This window comes from Hyaena hyaena, unplaced genomic scaffold (assembly GCF_003009895.1).
Source record: "Hyaena hyaena isolate Hyena2069 unplaced genomic scaffold, ASM300989v1 scaffold_25, whole genome shotgun sequence".
NCBI lineage: Eukaryota > Metazoa > Chordata > Mammalia > Carnivora > Hyaenidae > Hyaena > Hyaena hyaena.
The window spans coordinates 3206659-3229308 of record NW_024080657.1 but is presented as its reverse complement, the minus strand read 5'-3'; positions in this window follow the sequence as shown (position 1 = coordinate 3229308).

Genomic DNA, 22650 nt, shown 5'->3' with positions numbered 1-22650 from the left:
ATCTCATTCTACACCCAAATAACTGAGAATAGCTGTCCTGATCACTGTTTTAGAAGTCTGTGAGGTGGAGAGAAAGGGTGTAGGAAACGATTAATCATGTCTGCCGCAGGCACAGGTAAGAGATCCTGCATGGGAGCCACTTACCTGCCGTTCTGGTCCAAACCCATGCCACTCCTGTTCTACAGAACTACTCAGCATTCTGAAAGATTGAAACCACACAGAATGAGTCCCTGCAATCTGTTCTTCCACCTCAAAATCTCTCCATAACTTCCTTCCTCATTCCACCCTCTACACACATCAGAGAAGATTAATGTCTCTCTTGAAGGCTCAAGTTAAGCCAGGATCTGTACTCCGGGCCTCCCTGGGCTGCTGTGCATGGAGCATCTCATCAGTGGTAGGTGAAGGCCTTACAAGAAATGCAATCTGGGTTTCTCCACGTCTCAGCAACCGGTGGGTCTGAATTAGATCATGGATGGGAGGACATTGCTACTTTTCTCTGAATGTTCTCACCCCCTCCCCTAACAAAGGCTGACTCTAGCAATCAGTGGTTTTTTTTTTGTGGCAAGCAATAGAAACTGCCTTTGACTTAGGCAAAAAAAGAAAGAGGAGGAGGAGGAGAAAGGCAGACCCAGAATTGCAGGGAATTTGGGCGAAGCAGGTCCAGAGGGGCTCCGGGAGGCCCTTGGCTTGCGGCCGAGGCCACTCCAACCTCTGGCTCCTGGCCACGCTGCCTTCTCCAACGCGTGTCTCTGTCCGAGCACCCTCTGTCGCCCCCTCTTAGAAGGATATAAGCCCTGGCCTCACCTAGGGCTCACATGGGTGGTACAGGATGAACACCCCCTCTCAGGATCCTTAGCCAAAGAACATACCTTGCCGGGTGAAGCAACCACCCCACACAGGTCCTGGGGACTTGCTGGGCCGTCTTTAAGGGCCGTCATGCAGCCTGGCCCGCGGCAATTCTCTAGGGCCGTCCCACCAGCATCCCTGCCAAACACGGCTTCTTTACACACTCAGTCCTAGAAGCAGAATATCTGATTAGTGGGGCTCAAGTCACACACCCAGGCCCTGGCTCCAGAGGAAGCAGGGGAAGTGAGTATCCAGACTTTATGGCTCATTAGTAGGAGGCAGGCTGTGCTATAAGCAAGGGGGGTGGGGGCAGTGCAGAGAGGCATCTCTCATCCCCGCCTTGTGTGGTACTGTGTGCCCTGAGCCCGAATCACCAGGCCTTGTGCTCAGCTTGTCATAGAGCTTCAGACCCTCCAGCTCTGGCCTGCGGTCCCTCTCCACGGTGCTTCCCAGGTAGGAGCCCTTGGGCCCGGCTCAGGAAGTCACTTTGTGAAAATCTCTACTCTTTCTATCACTCCCTCCTCACTATAGCTATGTGTGTAAGCTCTTCCCTCTTTCTCATTCAGCCCAAAGCCCTCCTGTATATCACATGCCTCTGGCCCCCCCACCCCCCATATATAATCCTAAGGAAAACAAAACCAGATATTGGCCAAATAAAGGCATAAGCCAAGGGCTATGGAAGCACAGAGAAAAGGAATGACTTGCAAATCAGCATGGAGAGTGCAGAGTGTAAATTACCTTCAGACTGTGGGTGGCTAATCCTGTCTCTTCTGTGTCAAAGCACATCTGGACGCACCCCCCTCATCCCCCAACTCAACTGCCACCATCATCTCACACCTGCAAGGCCAACCTCTGCTTCTACCTGCCCCCTCTCCTGCATCTTCCAGCAGAAAGCAAAGAAATTATTTTTTTAAGTAAAATAGGCAATGCTGTCCATCACTTAAGTCTTTTAAAAAGCTTCCCAAGGCACTCAGGGTTGAACTGGGTCCCCAGAGACCAGATATGTTGAATCCTAACTCCTAATACCTGTGGATGTGGCATCGACTTATTTGGGGGTAGGTTCCTTGCAAATTTAATCAAGTCAAGATGAGGTCCTGAGGGTGAGCCTTAGTCTAACATGACTCAAGTCTTTAGAACAAAAGGAAAATTGGACACAGACACAGCAATGGAGGGAAGACAGCCATGGAAAGACAGAGTTAAGCTAACAGTAAGCCAAGGAATGCCTGATGCCACCAGAGGCTGGAAGAGGCAAGGAAGGATCCTCCCATAGAGGTTTGGAGGCAGTGCGGACCTGCCAACACCTCGATTTCAGGCTCGCAGCCCGCAGGACTGTCAGACAATACATTTCTACTGTGCGGAGCCACCCGGTTTGTGCTGCTTTGTTGTGGCCGCTGCAGGAAATTAACACACCTGGGATACAATTCAGATCTCATGCGGCTATGTAGTCACACATGATCTGGCACATTTCGTCTTCATCTCCTAGCATTAAGACAAAACAAAACAAGACAAGACAAAACAAGACAAGACAAAACAACACAAAAAACAAAACAAAACAAAACAAACAAAACAAAACAAAACAAAACAAAACCTTCCTATGTCCCAATTGGCTTTCCTGGAGCCTGGAGTACCCCTGGCCCTCCCACTTCGCTTCTTGGAATCACTGTCCCCTCTGCTCACTCTTTTTATGCCTCTTCTATCCACCACTCTTCATCTTTCATATCTCAGTTTAAATGGCTCTCCCCCTGGAAGACCAGACCTGACTCCACAGTTGGACTTTCCCGCCCCTACCTTGCATTACCTTCACCACGTGGCTCCATTGATTTATTTCATAACAATACCAGAATCTGTATTTCTTCATTTGTTTATCTGTTGGCTTTTTTGATAGCTTACCTCACCCCCCGGAACATCAGCTTTAGGAAAGCAGGGACCTCACACCACTTCTCCCCAACTCCCACCTTGCCTGGCACAGAGCAGGGCACAATGCATAGTCCAAATGAGTACTTGTCAAGTGCATGAATGCATGATGCAATCCTGGGCACCGGTGTGAGCATAGCCGTGGAGGCCAGAGTGCTGTGTGCTTTGGGTGCTGAGCACAAAAGTTTGAAAGGACAGGAAGACAAGTGGACACTCATCAGAGAAATATGCAGTGGACATGACTTGCCAGAAAGGAGAGACTGATTATGGAGGTCTTAGGATGCCTGCTGGGGCATTTGGACCTAATTCTGTATTAAAATGGGAGTCATCAAAGATTTTTGAGCAGCAGTGACCCAAGATGACCTGCGCTTTAAGGAGATCTCTCAAGTACGAGCATGGAGAATGGATTGGACAGGTGGGCAGTAGGAGCCCTGGAGGCCGGCGAGACGGCTATTAAAATGTTCCAGGTGAGAGGTGAAGGGAGCTTGACCCAGGGCAGGGGCAGTGGGGATGGAAAAGGGCAGGAGATGCAGGGTTAGAACTGACAGCTCAGCGGATCCTTGCATATGGGAGCGCAGGGGGCAGGACGGTGGGGTACACAGGGAAAGCCCCCCCCCCACCTGCAGGAGGCGGCTTTCAAGGAAATGCATCAACAAGCTAGCAGGTAGATGTTTTGATACCTTCCTAGCAAATTACATGGCTCCAGGTTAACTCGCATAGCCAGTTGCATTTTGAAGGCTTTCTTGCTCAAAGGGCAAGAAATAAGAGGCCATTCTTCTGCATGATTATTTCAGGGAGCGGCGGCCCATCTGGACCACAGGGAAGCCATAAGACTTTGGCCAGCCATGCAGCTCCAGCAAGGCCCAGGCCAACTCTTGAGCCAAAACCACTCTACTCAGGACTGCTGGGAGACCTCTCCCCTCCCACTGAGTCAGGATGAATTTTTAACTCACTATTGATCAGGCAATTTTAAAATCAATTTTAATTAAATGAAAGATTTCTATCAGGATTGCTTCTTTCTGGACAGTAAATTGGGCCTTGTAATAACACTTACATTGGAACATCTCTCATACAAGTAACAGAGTCCATCATAAATAAGTAAAGACCCTTCTCCTTATTATGCATTTGGGGGGAATCGAGGTTAGAAGTTTTGCCCGAGGCCCTGTAGTAATGGGAACAGAAATCAGGAACTTGAATCATGGGGATACCGACATCAAATCCCACTAATACTGCTCTCAGCCTCCCAAATCCCTCTCCTTATACATGGAATAAAGGGAAAATTGATCCCCGTCAGTTATCGGGAAAGGAGAAATTGGGAGCATTTAACTGGCAAAGGTAAAGCAAGGGCACTGAGTGGTGTGCAAAAGATGTGGTTCATCATCTGAAGGCATTTTCCTAGTTAGAAATGGTCTCACTTGGTTGGCTTGTAGAAATATTGCCCCAACAGGGAGAGGTCCTGCTTAAATCAGACCTTTACAGGAGTTACAAATGTAACCCAGTTCCTTATGTTGTATCCATCCAGGCTGGGGAGACTGAGTCATGGAGGCTCTCCATCAGAACAGCTGCTCCCAGGTCCTGTCCTCCCCAAAGTGTGTCACCTGGAATTTTCCACACCATCCACTTGCAGGCACAGGCACACCACAGCCTTGCAGGCACGTGGCCAATTCCTGAACCAGCCTTGGCCACGTCTCAACCTACCTCATGAAGGGGTTAGACATTATGCCACAAGATCTGATTGGCGAGTGCATCTGAGACTTGCTGCACATCATGGAGCCCTCCTTACCACTCTCCTTAGTGGCCCAGTGTCCTTGACTGGACAGCTTCTCCAGATTACAGCCCAGGAGACAGTCCTTCATCGTGTGTCCCAGCTGCTGCCTGAGACTTCACTTTAGTCAAGTTTGTTAAGATGTATTTTATGTATAGCAGAACATACCTTCTTGTGTACAAATCTATGAGATTCAACATATGTGTAGTTGGGTAGCCACCACCACCATCAAGATATAGAACAGCTCCACTAACCCCCAAAATTCCCTTATGCCCCTTTGTAGACCACCCTACTGCCAGCCCCTGGGAACCACTGATCTCTTTTCTGTCTCTATAGTTTTGACGTTTCCAGGGTGCCATATAGCTGGAATTGTATAACACCTGCGATTCTGGCTTCTTTCACTTAGCAGAAAACATCTGAAACTTACCTGTGGCTGTGCATATCGGTTGTTCACTCCTTTGCAGAAATTGCGGGCCAATATTTCTCTGTCTGTATGTACCATGGCTTATCTACCCGTGCACCCGTCAAAGGACTTTTGTGTTGTTTCCAACTGGATGTAAGGATGGATAAAGCTCTATAAATGTCCACACACGGGTTTTTGTGTTAACATACACTTTCATTACCCTTGGGCAAACACTTAGTTGTGAGACTCCTGCGTGTCATGGTAAGTGTCACTTTCTAGGAAATTGCCAGACTGTTCAAAGAGTGACTGGACCCACCGTGCATCCCCACCATCAGTGTCCAAGGGCCCCAGCCATCGCGCACCCTCCCAGAATCCGGTATCCAGTTTTTTGTTGTTTCCCAATCTAACAGGTGTGATGCCTGAGATGTTACCTTCCACAAATGGGTGCCATGCTATTCACTGCCGTCAGCAACCCTGAGGGTTACATAATCACTAGCCACTCCTTGCTTACAAGAGCCAGATTTTGGTCAACCTTGTTCTAGCAGCCATGTCCTTCAGGGTGAGCTGGGAACACTTCCAACTTGAGCCGGTGGGTACATGCTGTTTTTCTCAGACACTGAGAGCGAGTCTACTCCCTTGCCATGCTACTCCAGTAAAATGTTTTGTCAAGTTGCAATGAAGGGATCAGGATCAAGACTCACAATGTTTGGGCTTAAATTATGGCTCTGATGCTCATTGGCTGGTGCAGTAGCTACCTAAACCCTCAAAGCTACTGGCCTCTTCTGCAGAAATGGTTGTAATTGTAGAACCTACCTCGAGGGTTGCTACAAGAACCGAATGAATCAAATACATCGAAGTTCTTAGCCTTGTGCCCAGCAGATAAATGTTGTCATTATTATATTATCCAATGATTTCTCGTTCCCTGCCTTTTCCCGAATATATGTACTACTGAAGAGGTTTATATCCCCAGGCAAGCAGTATTTAAAGACAATTAACCAGATTAAAATCTCACACAGATATCCCAAAGCCATTTACATGTTTCTTAAACAAGTAAACAAACAAATCTAACAGGGCTTCATTTTCTCAAACAGAAATCCGGAGGGCCATTCTAATAGGCTCATTGAAGAGATGCCTGATGAGTGTCTTTGAATCCAGTGTTTGCCTGATGTAGGTCTGCATAATTATGCACATATGGCAGCCACATCAGACCCTGGCATCGGTGGGTAAGACGTGGCCCACAGTGGTTTCTTCCCGAGGCACAAGCCCAGCCTGTGCCCAGACATGGCCACTGGGATACTTGTTGCTCATTAGAGAGAGGAATCTCCCCTTGACCATAAAACTGAAGAGGTATAATTTCATTTTTGGACCATTTATTCTTTACTCTGGATGGGTGGTAAAGCATCTGTCTTTTTAAAAAGAGTGCTGCTCCCCCCCACCCAGTTTGTTTAGCTTCTCTTAATACATGGCTGCCCCAGACACCATCCAAATAAAGAGGAAACATATTCAAATAAGACATCAAGAGATTCAGACCTCTGCTTATTCAGGCTCTTGTCTTATACTCTAGGGGCAGTTTCTAGAAGAGTTGCAGGTACTTTCTGAGAGTAGCTAATTCTTCAAGATGTTATAGAAGTGCTTCTCAAAAAGAGGATCGCCATCCCTTTTACAGCCTTCTGAAGGTGGGCTCAAGAATATGAAATTTATCATGCTCACCTGGCTATTGTGATACACATTCAAGTTAAAAAAACACTGATTTGGAGCAGTTGGCAAATTAATGCCCAGGGATCAAATCCTGCCAGCTGCCTGTTTTTGTAAATAAGGTTTTATGGCCACACAGCCACATCCCTTTGTCTGTCTATTGTCCATGGCTGCTTTTACACTACAACAGCAGAGTTCAGTAGTTGGACAGAACAGATGGCCTGCGAAATTTAAAGTATTGACTCTCTGGCTCTTGACAGAAAGAGCGCCAATCCCAGCTTTACAAAAATGCCATGTGATGTTTGCATTAGTCATAGTGTGAGTAATAGAGAGGTATTCTAGGACTATTACCAGTGTAGTAGTATTCCTCCACTCATTCTCATAGTCCTATTGTTTTAAATAATAATGCCAAAGAGGACACATATATGAGCATCCACTATGGGCCAAGCATTGTGATATGTACTGAAAAACACAATGATTCCCATGGAGTCCCTGTGAGGTTTGTAGATGCGACATATTTTATCAAAGCTAAGTCACTATCGATTAAAGACATTATTATTTTATGTACTATTAAGAAGGAAAATATGCCATCAATTAAATCACGACACAATATTTCCTTATGCCTTAGAAATTTTATTTTCTAATGATTAAAAGGCTCTTTTATATTTTTTTATTGCTCTTGGCATACAAAAAAATTACATGCAATATTCCTGCTTAGAAGCTACAGTCTCTAAGGTATTATTCTAGGTTGCTGACCCCCATCTGCAAGTTCCTTGCAAGCACTCTCTTGATCTTATCAGAAAGTATCCATAAAAAATTTTCAGACCAAGTTCATGCATGCGAAGGTAATGATATCTATGTTACAACTGCCACTTGGTCAACAGTGTTTGTAAGAAGCAATCAGTCACAACATTTCAGGTATGTTAGATGGCTTTCAAAAGAGGTTCATCATTGAATCGGTAAGATATAGTTTATTGCCTGATGAATAAGAAGTCAAGGGAGATTGGCTCAGTGCTAGGGAAATGGTCTCCTCCCCAGGATGAGTTGGGGCAGGCTGGCCGGAAGGTGCAGCGGGGTGGAGGGCTCCTTGTCAGTGACTGTGATGGGGAGAACCAAAGATGGCCTCTGGCAATCCCCCCCCCCCCCCCCGTCCTCAGTACTCTGTGCTGCAGGTACATCTGTAGTCTGTCTGTTCCCACTTGAGACTGATATCCTCCAAGGTAAAAGCATGGCCTCGCTCATGTCTGAGCTCTAAGAGACCTAACAGAGCACCTGGAAAGAGCATGTAGCAGCAGCCCTCATTCCTTAAATAAGCAAGTGAAGGGGGAACAGGGAGAAGGGGATCCTGCAGCCAGGGGCTCTGAGCACGAATCCTCAAAGCAACCGCATGTGACCAAGGATGTTTGAGAGTCTCAGAGGGGAAGATAAGCCCCTCTAGGAGCTTCACCTAGCCTGGAGTCTGCTCAAGGGATGGATGTGGAGGAATTTCATTTAGGGCTTGTGGCACAGCAGGGCTGGGTCTGCTCCTGGACCTTGGACTCCAGCCACTGCAGAGCCCTAAAGGCTTACGATGGAAATCTCCTGATTTTATCTCTTCAGTGTCACTATCTCGGGGAAGGAGGCTTGCATGTGATTCTGTTGGTGATGCTGATCACAGACCTCGAATGACCTCAAGAAGGGGCAGGGCCAGCTTCTCCATTAGGCACAGCAGGCTCTGTGCCTAGCGTCCACAATGCTTTTAGGAGCCCAGGGATATGTTCTGACTTCTGTGAAAATCAGAAGGGAAAAAAGTGAACATAAAACAGCCTAGATTATATTTGTCTTAATACCAACACAATAACAAAATATTATATATTATATATATTAAACATTTATGTATATATAGTATATGTACTGTATAGTGTGTATATAGTATATAGTATATACTATATACAGTGTGTGTGTGTGTGTGTGTGTGTGTGTATGTGTGTGTGTGTGTGTGTGAGTATATATATGCTTTGTGGAGAACAAGACCCATGAAGGCAAAATTGCCTCAGGGCTAAGACATGTCCATGAAAGTCATATGGGACCCTGACACCAGTCATGTGACACAAGTCACATCCATCAAACGCTCTCTCAGGAATGTAATTCTGGGGAGATGAGTTCTGACAGGGACAAAAGCCATCTGCCATGTTGGTTATAGGGAAGCACATCAGTCAGGAACCCTGGAAAGATGCACAAACTCACAAGGTTGTTGACCTCTGAACAGCGGAGAGCAGAATGGGGTTAGGGCCTGAGGAGTTAAGTTGGTTTTATTTTACTTATTTAGACAAAGAAAATAAGAGCAAAATAATAATAATTATATTATTATCATGTTATCATAATTATATTATATATTATTAATAATAATTAAACAAAACTCCACCAGAAGCAAATATAGCAAAATAAATACCTGTTATTAAATCTAGGTAGGGGGAGATTAATTTCTTATTCTGTTTCTACATACAAGGTTTTGATTTCTTAAGAAAATAAATGACAGCCCATTCATCCTTGAACCAAAGATCACAGGACCCACTCTGGTCCCTTTTCTTTCTCAAGCATAGTGGCTTAATTTTTCCTTTGAGTCTGTGAACTACATTTATAATTAAGCTCTTCTCTCACTTCCTTCCACTTAATCAAGGCACTGTTTCTGTTGCTTGGAATCAAGGAATCTAAATTGTGCACTGCTAGCTGCTGATGGTGGAGTTGGCCAGTCTTCTAGGATGGAGGGGTCCTTTACTTTGGCTCTCATCCAGTCTGGATGCCCTTAAAATGCCAGTTAGATGTGGCACACAGGGGTGTGGATGAACACTGGTCCAGACTAACTGGACCTACTGGTCTACCCCAGCGTCATCTCTAGGTTGCATTCTGGGCAAACAATTCTTCATAAAAAATGAGCCTGCCTGACCAAGGGACTTGGCGGTGGGGAATAAGAAGGGGGAAGCAAAGAGAAAAGTCATACCATGTATCAGTTATTACAACGGGTACTTCTCCAGTGTCCCCTGAAAATCCTGAGCGTCTTATGACTTAGGTCTAGAAGGAATGAATAGTGATCATCTAATTTGTCATCCAAACTAGGATACATTTGAGAATGAAAGAGGGCACTCCTGTGATTACATGAGGATGCTAGATGGCAAGGGGAAGGTCCCAGGTAAGCTGAGACATGCAGTCATCCTGGTTATGAAGCTCAGTTATGTTCCTTGTGTGAGGTCACGCAACTAACCAGTGCTGGGCTGTAATCTGAGTCCAGGTGGTTTTACCCCTACATTTCTTGGGGCGTCTAAATCCCATGTGCTGTGGGCTGAACTGTGTCTTCCTAAAATTCATATGTTGGAGCCCTAACCGCCAATACCTCAGAATATAACCGTATTTGGAGGGAGGGATTAACACAGTGATTAAGTTAAAATGAAGTCTTTAGTGTGGGCCCTAATCCAGCCTGACTGGTGTCCTTATAAGAGGAGGAAATTGGACACAAATTTCCAAGGGTACATGCACACAGAAGGAGGGCCATGCGAGGACACAGAGAGAAGGTGGCCGTCGGCAAGTCAGGGAGAAAGGCTTCAGGAGACACCAAGCCTGCCCACACCTTGATCCTGAACTTCCATCCTTCAGAACAGTAAGAAATACATTTCTGTTGTTCAAGCCACTCTGTCTCCAGTACTGTAACAGTGGCCTGAGCAAAGTGAGACAGGAAAGGCTAAAGTCTGGGACTGTGATGCAAGACACTGCTGGAAACAAAGAGAGACTCCAGTGACAACTCTAGGGCCTCAAGTCTCCACCCTTCAGCCCCATCTACACCCCCGTGGAAATCAGCAGAGGAGCCCATGCTACTACCAAGGGTCCTGCGAGCTTGTATTCTTGGACAGCAAGGAAGGGAGACTGTGGGCCCTACAGGAGTCTGTCTCAGGGGCCAGAAACACCCAAAGCGACAGATAAGTGGCCGCCATTCTAAAGACGACAGAGAAGGAGGCTGGGTCCACAGGTGGAAAGAAGTACTCAGGGAACTGGCTTAGCCAGGAGCAGTGCCCTCCCCCCATCCCTTCCCCCGCCCCTAACCGGTTCCCAGTAGACTTAAAAGTCAGAAGGTCTGTGCTCCATCTCCCGCCCCTCACCAGACACCAGGGAGATTCAATTACATTTAGAGACACAATGTCTGCCTCCCCTGGATTAATTTCCGGATCCTGACAAAGCTTGTCCTTATCTCTTTTTTCTTGCTGAGAGTAAGAACCCCATAAAATTGTCTCTATCCGGGACCAAGACATGAGTCAGGGCAAGGCTAACACGATGATTGGGGTCCCACGTCTCTCTGGGCTCGAAACTTACTGGTCTTCTCATGTAAATTTGGGGAGCCCCTGCACTGCAGTTTGCTGTAGAGCTCACACACACCCCTTTCTGTCTACAGGGATCCATTCGGTCAGGGCAGTGGGCAGGAGATGGATGTGCTGTGGACATGAATTATGCAGTATCAGCGCAGCCCCCAGTGTATCCCGGGCTCTGGGCCATTCTGCCCTCACAGAGCTTTAAAACAACAATAATAACCATGACACCAGGGGCTCACATGTACAGCAGACTTTCTCGGGGCTAACCCCTTCACATGCATTGTCTTATTTTATCCTCACACCAGCCTCAGGAGATAGGGTTACCTACCTGCCCATAAAGCAGATATCATTTTAACCCCCATTTTGCAGATTGGTAAGCTGTGGTTTAGAGAAATCAAACAACTTGGCCACAGTTGTGTCACTGGTAAGGTGGAAACCAAAAATCTCTTTGATGCTAACACCAACCTATTAACAATTGTCTTCAAAACAGAGTGTGCGTTATTCCATGGGATATCGAGTAATGCCCAAATTTGGACCAACGTTGTGAGTTAAAAAAGAGAGACAGCGAGAGAGATAAAGCATGTGTGCCCACAGTTTGCAGGCATGATCTCATTTAATCCATACAGCAGCCCTGTGACATGGGCATGTCTATCACGGTCGCCACTCTACAGAAGAGAAGAAATGGAAACTTGCCAAGTTCACCCAGCAAAGAGGGGGAAGAGGTGGAATTTGCTCCAGGGAATCTTGAGTTCAGAATTCACGTTCCAAGCGCTACACTCCACTATTCTTCCTGAGGGTGACTGGGATGCTTTGCAGGCTGAGCAGTGCGTTTCAAGGGTGAGGTTAAGAGCTATATGATGGGGAACGACCAGAGCTACAAGACATAACACGTACCCTGGGGCATTGCTTCGGGGCCTGGGTACCCCAACTCCGGTTTGAGAAGTATCTCTCTCCTACCCAGCTCGAGTCCCCAAGGCAAGCTGGACGGTGTTGGATTTCTTGGGTGTCGTACTGTTTAATGTTCTTTCAAAGTGTGTTAGACCCTGTAGCCCACGATTACTCCCAGGTGCAAAATTGTATGCACAAACAGTTGCAGCAGCAATTTACCGACTGTGCGCTCAATCAGCCAATTGTGAGCACAATTAGCTGCTCCCTGCTCATTTGGAAGGAGCTGGGGGGTGATTGCCTAGCAATTAGCCAGTTGTGGGCAGCTCAGTTTGCTTGTGCAATTTTGCACCCTCAGGCACTGAATGTGCAAAAGTGGTGCATGCCCAGGAACTTTACCCTCCAGACTCCAAACACCCAGCCTGATGTCCACCCGCAGACCTCTGTATGTGGCCACGAAGGCCTGCCTCTGGGATTTGCGTGGAGGCTGCAGCCTCAGAAAGAAAGAAGATGCAGTGATGGAGCTCCAGCCTCCGGGAATGCCACACTAGCTGAAAAACAACCCTTTCCATATCTGGGGAGGGGAGGGTGGGAGAGAGATGAGACGTTAACTGGGGCTGGCATAGGGAAAGGTGAGTCCAAGTTTGGAGAGGCCTAAACATTAATCATTTGGGTCCAAGACAGATGCATCCAAAACCTTGCAGCTTATAATGGGGAACCTTTCGGATTATCAGAATGATGGCATGGAGTTGTTGGCAGAGACTAGAAACTGGACTGAATGGGAAAATTGGAATGTCACTTATGTCATGGAATGTCACTTATGTCACTGACACAATCAATGATTTCTCTCTTCCCTCCTCTTGTATCCTGCTTCAAAACAGACCAGGGGTGCCTGGGTGGCTCAGTCAGTTAAGCGGCAGACTCTGGCTCAGGTCACGATCTCAAGGTTCGTGGGTTCGAGCCACACATCGGGCTCTGTGCTGACAGCTCAGAGCCTGGAGCCTGCTTCCGATTCTGTGCCCCCCTCTCTCTCTGCCCCTCCCCCATTCATGCTCTCTCTCTCTCTCAAAAATCAATAGACATTAAAGGAAAAAAAAGAACGAATCCACTCACCAGACTTGGGCAGACTCTTAGCCACCTGATGCCACTGAGGAGGGAAACCCAGAGATCCAGAGATGTTTACTGTAACTATCCACAAAATAAGTTGCAGTCTCATTGGATTTGTCCTAGTTCCTCTTAGCTATGAATTGATTCAAAAGAAAAGTTCACTGCAAGTTAAGTGAGGTTTTGCTGCACTGATAGGCCTTTCTACCCAGGAACAACCCATGCTATAGGGTTGTGAGGGAAATCAGAGGGAAAGGTAACTGATGGTTACCCCAGCTGTCTTGTGAGCCTTCTGGCAATGGAAGCGCACCCATTCACTCTTCCTAAGTATGCTGAACCTATCTGGACAGCGAGGCAATATTCATATAAGCCAGGATGGGGAAACAGCCCCAAGGCCCGTGAACTGATGAACAGATAAACACAAGGTGGGATAGCCATTCCAGAGAATATTATTCAGCCATAAAAAGGAATTATGTTACATGCAAGAAGCCGGACAGAAAAGGCTACGTATTGTATGATTCCATTTACATAGAATATTCAGAAGAGGCAAATACATAGTGACGGAAAGTAGGTTAGTGGTTGGCACCTGGTGGGAAGTTGGAATCGGGAGTGATGACTGATGGATTTGGGAATCCTTCTTGCGGCAATGAAAATGATCTGGAATTGGGCAGTAGAATTAGCTGGCTGCAGAACCTTTTGAATATACAGTATCTGTGAAATTATAGGCTTTAAAGGGTTGAATTTGATAGCATGTGAATTATATCTTGATTTAAAAAAGAAAAAAGAAAAACTAGGAAGAGTAGAGAAACATTGCCCTTTGGGAGACTGGGTGTGGACTAAACCAATGTGAGGGCATCTTCACGTTGGCCTGTGTGCAGGCCACTCGGAGAACACCAAGAAACAGCCCTAGCAGGGAAGGAAGAGCTCGAAGGTTATTTCTGACCCAAGCCACAAGCCATTCATTTATTCATCAAAAATAATTATTGAACACCTTCTATATTCCAAACCATTTAATAAGCATTTGGAAGAAAGATCCCATGCCTTTTGGATATAGTGGTGAAGCCAAGGGGGAGGAATAGATTTCAAACAAGGAAGTAGGCCACTCTCTGGGTCAATAGTTCCAAATTTCCATTCAAAATTTTGATAACATTTTCTCCGACTAGAATGGAAAGCCAGAGTTTACAAGGGAATTCTCTGAAGCCACTATTATTTTATCTAACACTAAACCAACACAGTCAAGAGTACTGTTTGGCTCTCAGGGCATCTGGGTGGCCCAGTTGGTTAAGCGGCTGACTTGTGGTTTGGACTGATCTCACAGTTTCATGAGTTCAAGCCCTGCATCTGGCTCTAAGCTAGCAGGATGGAGCCTGCTAGGGATTCTCTTTCTCTCCCTCTCTCTCTCTGCCTCTACCCGGCTCAGGATGTCTCTGTCTTTCTCTAAAACAAATATATAAACTTAAAAAAAATTTTTTTAAGTATTGTTTGGTCCTTAATATTTCTTCTATTAAGCATACTAAACTTTTAGTTATTCATCAACTAGATATTTAACATGATGTAGGTTTTAAGCCAAGCAGGCCTATAGACAGACAGGTGGGCCAGCCAGGAGACATGAATTAAAGGATCGAGAGAGGCACTGGCGCCCTACTACTAATGGCCACCTTCTCCCATCTGAGTGGCAGCCTAAGGAGCTATATACACAGAAAGCCACAGTCCTCGTACAAAGCAAATATTAGGTTATTAACAGCAGGACAAATCAATGCCTCAAGTTCCCCACCCCCACCTCATCATCAAGACACACTTTTTCAAAGTGGTACCCGTGATCATGTCTCCACTTCTTCCCTTCATTTCTCATCTACCCTTGGGTGTGGTTCTGCCCTACTCCTCTGCCAGTCTCCACTTGATTCCTTATGCCAGAAACATGGGCATCCTGATGAACAGCCCGCACCCCCTCCCCAGGCAATTCACATTGGGATCCATAATCCCATATCTTCAATTTCTTAAATTCCTCTCAAGCACACCTCTGTTTGTGTCCCTCACATCCAGGCTACCAGCATCTGTCCTGCTGGGCTCAGAGTGAGGAGTTACTGGTCTCCTCCCCGCTTGTCCATGTCATAGCTGATCCAAAGGAATGTAATTAAATCTGGTCCCTTGGTTAAAACTTTGCGTTTGCTGCTCCGTGTTCTTAGAACAAAGATTCGAATCCTGCTTCAAATGTGCATTGGACCAGAATGATAAACAGACACCTCTGAAATGTCAATACAATTCACCTTTATCCGCATCCCACTGCTACTGCTCGGACCAGGCTTTTACATTATTTGAGTGGGATCACATGCATCTGTGGGGTGGGGAGAGGTGCATTCTGAAGTGAACATGAAAAATGGGTGTATCAGACACAATGATACAGGTTTGGCAACTCCTTTTTAATCCTTTCTCTTGGTCATACAGAAAGACTACACTTCCCAGGCTCCTTAGTGTCAGGTCAAGGCCATGTAACTCAGTCTGGCCAATAGAATGTGAGCACAAGTAATATAAGCCACTGAGTCCTAAATTCAGCTCACAATGGAACCTCTTAGGGAAGTTTAAAACATACTGATGAATGGGGGCTCATCCCCAGAAATCCTGATTTAATCAGCATTGTGCACAGCCTGGGCATTAGAATTTTTAAAAGCCCTGCTGATGATTCTTCAGTACAGCAAAATTTGAAAGTCGATGAAAGCCACTTCCCATCCTCTTCCTTGAAAGCATTGTGTCTTCTCATATCCTTTTGAGATGACCTTAAGGGCCAGCCAATCCTTGAATTGGAAATCATCAACCTGAGAATCTGAGTGGCATGTGGATCTCTATTGGATTTGTAACCTGAACAAAAGTACATCCTCGTTCATTTTTAAATTAATGTTATCACAGCATTGCCTCTCCGATTCTGAGTAATACAGTGAAAATCATATAAAGCCAAAATTACCTTCAACAATACCATTAGGAATTATCCTCAACAGAGGGACCAACAGCCTGTTTTTCCTTTAGCCTTGAAGCGGAGAGAAAGAGAGAGCACGTGAGCCAGGGTGGGGCAGAGAGACAGGGAGAGTATCCCAAACAGGCTCCATGCTGTCTGCACAGAACCCAACACAGACCTTGATCTCAGGAAAACGTGAGATCATGACCTGAGGCAGAATCAAGTGTTAGGCACTTGACCGACTGAGCCACTCAGGCGCTTGGCAACTTAATTTTAAAAGGTAGAATGTATGAAAATAGAAATTACTAATACTAAAATCACTGTGAGATACAACATAAGAAGCAGGTGGCAATTACAAAATGATTTGAAGTAGGTATGTGACTATTTTTATCACTATGTGACTATTTTTTAATTAAATTCTTTTAATTAAAAAAAATTTATGTCTTTATTTTATTTTGAGAGACAGAAACAGAGAGGGAGTGGGGGGGGGTCCAAGAGAGAGGGAGACACAGAATTGGAAGCAGGCTCCAGGCTCTGAGCTGTCAGCACAGAGCCCAATGTGGGGCTCGAACCCACAAACCGTGAGATCATGACCTGAGCTGAAGTCAGACACTTAACCAACTGAGCTAGCCAGGAGCCTCCTGTTTTTATCCTCTTAATGTTATTTATTCAAAAGTTACAATCTCTGATTCAAACTAGTTCTTAACCCTTTAAGAGAATGATTACAATGGCCTGCAGTACATGGTTTCAGGGTAAGAGGTTCAAGGTCAAAGATTGTTAGGGAAGAATTCTGAGTGATGCAATGTGACATATTTATGGCATTCCTCATGTTAATGTCACCTCTGAATTCCTATTAAACCATATTTGAGCATTGAAAACTGCACATTTGATACAAATTCCTGTTCAGTGGTACTGAAGATTGTGGCAAGAGTAGTCACAAATGATATGGCCCCCTGTACTATAGTCTCTCTGCTGTGCTATTCTTGTCATGGTTAGGTTAGTTCAAGGATTGTTTTAATCTGTTGGAGGTAAAAATCTGTTGTGGCTAATATACACTGTGGAATCCTTCACCATACTCCAGCCAGCCTCTAAGTGCTTCCCACCCTGCATTGAATCCACTGCTTAGAACAATCCTATAAATCCTATTTTTATACCCATTTCATAGATCAGGAAGTGCTTCCAAGAGCTGAAATTCAATTCTGATGAGAGTTTTGAGGCTGTTTTGCTGCATCTGAAATATACCATAAGTTGGTTCCACTACTAACATATTTTAAGGAAGGTCTATGTAACACAAAGACAGAACCGTCATGTAGCAGTCAATAAAATTCCATCGTCCTAACGCCCAGCAGCTGAGAACAGATTCTGGAAGCGTTTACACCCTTGTCATGGCAGAAAATAGAAGCTGGCCAAGGGAATTCAACTTCTCACCTTTGGCTGGAGAAAAGAAATGAATCCGTGGCATCCAAAATGTCTCGGCAAAAAGAAGGGACAGAGGGTGGGGAATAAATTTGAAACTACAGATCTCCTTTGTCATAAACTCTTGCTCCCTACAGTCCATTCTATAAATATCAGCCAAAATAATATTTTTAAATGCAACTAGATCATCCTTGCCTCAATTGCAAAGTCCCCGTCTCACAATAAAATGCGGAGCTATGCTATGGTTTACAGGAGCCTGAGGGACCCAGCACCCACCGGCATTCCCAATCCCCTATCATCCTGTCTCATGCACACCATAGACTCCACTCACGGGGTCCCCATTCAGCCTCTTCAGTGGGCCAACTTGGTTCCAGCCTCCTGGTCTTTGCTCTTGTCATCCCCTCTGCCAGGAGCATTCTCTGCCCGCTTGTCACAGGCTCTCTCTCCATGCAAGGCTCCAATCCAACAGAACCTACTCAGAGGGACTCTTCCTGACTATACATCTTCATTTCCCGCCAGGCACACATTCTCTCTCTCCCCCATTCAAGTGCTCACATTCACATAGTTTATATTCTCAATAACACTTGTCACCATCTCCAATTACCTTATTTACCCATTTATTTACTCATCTACTATGAATGCTCCTATTTACAGATGTGTGGTACCTGGCACATAGTATGAGCTTAATGTATATGTGTTGAACAAATAAGTGGCTTTCTAAAATGTGTAACAGTTTCAGAGATCTGAGGGAAAAGTTGATGAAGGAAGATAATAAATATCACTCTGAACTGTAATAAAATTCCCCAGTATAAGCCATAAGGTAGAAACTGGGATGAAAAGGGGGGAAATAGGAAGAAGAGGGGAGGTGGTATGGGTAATGTCTGCAGGAAACTCCATAAGGAAAGTGAGCACTCAGACTATCTGCTCTTTCCTTCAGAGATCTCTTTGCCTCCAGGGGCAGGTCAAAGTCAAGAATGGTAAATTTGACAGGGGCGCCTGGGTGGCTCAGTTGGTTAGGGGTCCAACTTTGACTCAGGTCATGATCTCACGGTTCGTGAGTTCGAGCCCCACATCGGGCTCTGTGCTGACAGCTCAGAGCCTGGAGCCTGCTTGGGATTCTCGCTCTCCCTCTCTCCCTGCCCTTCCCTCTGCTCATGCTCTCTTTCTCTCTCAAAAATAAATTAAACATAAAAAAAGTTTAAAAAAAAGAAAGGTGAACTTCGGGAAAGAGGTCTGTTGTTTTATTTTATTTTTTTTTAATGTTTATTTATTTTTGAGAAAGAGAAACACAAAGTGTGAGCAGGGGAGGGACAGAGAGAGAAGGAGACACAGAATCTGAAGCAGACTCCAGGCTCTGAGCTGTCAGCACAGAGTCCGATGTGGGGCTTGAACCCACAAACTGTGAGATCATGACCTGAGCTGAAGTTGGCCGCTCTACCGACTGAGCCACCCAGGCATCCTAAAGTCTGTTATTTTAATCTCAAGAAGCAGAGATGGAAGGTCAAATAATTTGATCCCCCAAAAAAGTGATAGGAAAGAGGCCATCAGATTAAAATACATGTTTTATGTTTTGAGATGTATTTTGGCCACTCAGTCACCGACAAGACCAAACTGATTCTGCTCTTTAGTTGACAGAAGTAGACAGTGGAATGGTGGGGGGTGGGGGTGGGGATAGAAATAAACAAACAAACAAAGGCACCTCCAGCAGACAGCTAGGGGCCCATACTCTTCCCCATCATGTCTTCCAGACTGGCTTTCTCTGGCTTAGTTCAGAACCCTCACAGCCAGATTTAGGTGGGTATCGGAGCCTAAGGATGATGAGCCCCGAGCTGGGCAGTTGCCGGAGGCTGCTTTGCTGGGAGAAGCCTCATCTCTGCCCACTTTTAAATACTGCTGGAAATAGCTCCTTTTTTCAGACATAATTTCTCTTTTAATCACTTTCAGATTCTGCCAGGGAACCTTAAAAAGAGACATCTTTAGTCTGACTTTGAAGTATGTTGTTTGCTTTTGGCCCACTGCAAATGAGCAGACATTTTAATTGTTGTTTGTTATTAAGATGGTGGTTGCTGGGCAGAGTGAGAACATCGCTCTGTGCCTAAAACTGGTCCTCACACCGGTTTGAGGAGCGGGTACCCCAGCAGCCCTGGGGTGCCATTGCCGCCTCCAGCTCGGGTCCAACCATACTTTGTCCTGGAAAACCCAAAACACATTTGGCCCTGAGCGCTGTTTCCCTTGATTTTTAATCTTGCGAGCAATTTAAAGGAAATTTAATCCATATGTTTCTGATTCATTTAAATCACAAAAACATTGGGTTTTGAGAGTTATTTGATGTCCAAATGCCTTTTGAGACTTTTTAATAAACTTTCCAAGTCCTATTGCTTTAAAAACACATACTCACGTTTTGCCAAGGGTGAATGGATTCGGGCTCCAAAGGGTTTGGATTGAATTTAAAATTCCAAACTCATAAATTATGACCATGTTAAGATAAAGCCCGTGTCTACACAATACCCAAGCAGCCCAACGGCAAGCCAAACTCATGGGTTGTCATCCAGATGTTGCGTAATTTCTAATGCGTGGCAAGGCATCCACGGAACACCCGGATGGTGTACACACACCCCCTACTCCCTTCAGATGTTTGCTGTTTCCGAGTTAAGGATGAGGGCAGCAGCTGTCAATCCGGGAGCACTGGGGGAGTTGGTTTTAAAAGGGTCTCTCTCTGTCTGTGTGTGGATCAAAACATTCATAAGATGGGGGGGGGGGGGGGGGGGGGGAACTGCCAGAGGGGACGGGACTTGTAAAAGACAATTGCAAAATATTCTCGTTAAAAACAGTGAGATGGGGGGGGGGGGGGCGGTGAGGAAAGAACTGGTTGTTTTTCAAAGCAGGTTGTGTTGAACAAGTTTCAAGGTTTGGGAGGCTAAGAAAAGCCGCTGTGCAAATGTGTCCAGGCTCTTCCTCGAGAGATTGGGGAAAGTAGATGAGGGGGCTAAAGACGCATGTGGTACCTCTTTTAAGTGGAAAGAATAGATGGTAAAAGGCAAAAACAGTCGGAATAAAGGCCTTGATGATCCTTCCCCCTCATGGGGAGGGCCATGGATGAAATAAAGGCGCCCACAGGTGTTACATGAGATTGATAGAATAATAGTAAATTAACAACTAACTTCCATAGGCATTTAGTAAGGGCAGGAGACTAACAATAATCAGAATAATAACAGTATTAACATTTCTAACTTTAATACAGACCTTTCATGATCTATATATAATTCACTTATCATAACTGAAATAATTATAATAATACCTCATAATAATAATAATACCAGGTTGTCACATGACAGCCTGGATGACACATTGTCCTAAGGGTTGTCAGATGTTTACACGGAATCCTCCCAACAATTTAAGAGGTGAGTGGCATTCTTTAAGGAAGACCATCTACTGCGGGGTCAATGAGAAGAGTCAATTAAGCTACACTGTCAACCAAGGTTGATGGACCAGTGGTCTTCCCCCAGGGACAGTTTGCATCCAGCAGGTATCTGGTGACGCCTGCAGACACTTCGATTGTGGCAGCTGGGGTGGGTCATTGTTGGGGTACAGTGTTGCTGGCATCTAGGGAGTAATGGCCGAGATGTTATTCAACATCCTACAGAGCACAAGACCAATTCCTATGACAAAGACTTAGCCAGCCCCACCTGTAAATCCCTGAGGCAGACAAAAGAACTGTGAACGTTTCTGACATCGGGGTTCTAGGCGCTTGGTCACTGACAGCAAACCGATTGGATTTGCAAATCTTCCCCACCCCTGGAGCCCTTTTGCTTTACAGAGAGCAAAACTGTCTATGAGCGGTGGCTTTAAGCTTGAACACTCATCAGAGTCACGTTGGACAACTGTTGAAACACATCACTGGGCCTCACTCCCAGACATGCTGATTCGGGGGCCTTGGGGTAGGGCCCGAGAACTGGCATTTCTAACAACTGCCCCCGTGGTGTTGATGCGGCTGGTCCACAACCGCACTTTCAGAATCACTGCCTCTGAACTTGAAGGCTGGCCTGTGAAGGCATGAAGGTCTCCTAATACGGAACCCCAGGACTAGAAAGAACATGGGGCGCTGCCCTTGTAACACTTCAAGTGGGAAGAAGCATAGTGGTTCGAATGTGTTTCCTTTGCAGGCACTTCATTCTGCCTTAGAAGGGAGAGCAAATTGTGCACGACCAAGCCTTCCTGTCAATTCCACCTGTGGAAGAGGCTGTCAGCCTCATATGGGGAGAAGAAGAGCTAGTGACGAAGGAGAGAGACAGATCAGCCATTCCCATCCACCACATGCAACGAAGTCCCAACTCATAAAGGTTGAGACTTCAGATCTCCTAGTCATTGTGGTATCTCCAGCACCTAGAAGAATGCCTGGCACATGGTAGGCATTCTAGAAACATCTACAGAGTGAAGGAATGAAGCCCAGCAAAAATGTAGGCAAACGTACGCGTATCCCAGAACCTATTTTTTTCCACAATAAAGTTCTTCCCTTCCCTTTTCCTTTCCCATTCTCCCTCTCTCTCCCTCCCTCCCTTTCTCCCTCTCTCTCCGCTGCCTTTCTCAGTGTCTTCACCTCATTGTTCTCTTCTTCAACCCCGGTCTCCCTATAGGGTCCTCACAGGCAAAGACAGATGTGCTCTTCTAAGTGGTCAGCAAACTATAAACCCTAAGTTCCCAGGATAAGTTAAGAGATCCAGGGCACCACCTGGGGCATTTCTTTGAAACTCACCTTACCCATTTCTGGGAAACACAACAAATCACTCCGGAAAGAAAGAGAGCCTGTGCAATGAGTTGGGGCACCCAGAAGTGACAGCAATCATATCAACAACAGCAACAGCAACAACAACAGCAGCAGCAGCAGTTACTGGCATTTATAGAGTCCTCACCCGTCATCTGGTCCCTACAACAATTTGTTGGGTTAAATATCATTATTTCACTCGTTACTCAAAGGGAAAAATTGCAGCTCGGAGAGGTTTTGGAATTGTCCCAGGGATAAGTCACTGGCACACGGAAAAAATTGGGTTTTGAATTCTGGCGTCTGATTCCAAGGTGTTCTTAGCCAAAACAGGAGATCAATAAATAGTTGGTGATTGATTGATTGATTGATTGATTGATTCGAGCAGATTTCCAGGTTGAGGGTTGTCACCATCTGTCCTCGTCTGTCATTGGGTTGTCATGTGAATTGAAGATTATTTATCTTTCTGGAGCCAGTCCTTGTCACTGATCTTTCAATAAAACTCTTGTCTAACCTGTCATATTAATGTTATTTTTGCCACTAAAAGTTTACTGAGTAACAAAGAAGTACTTCATT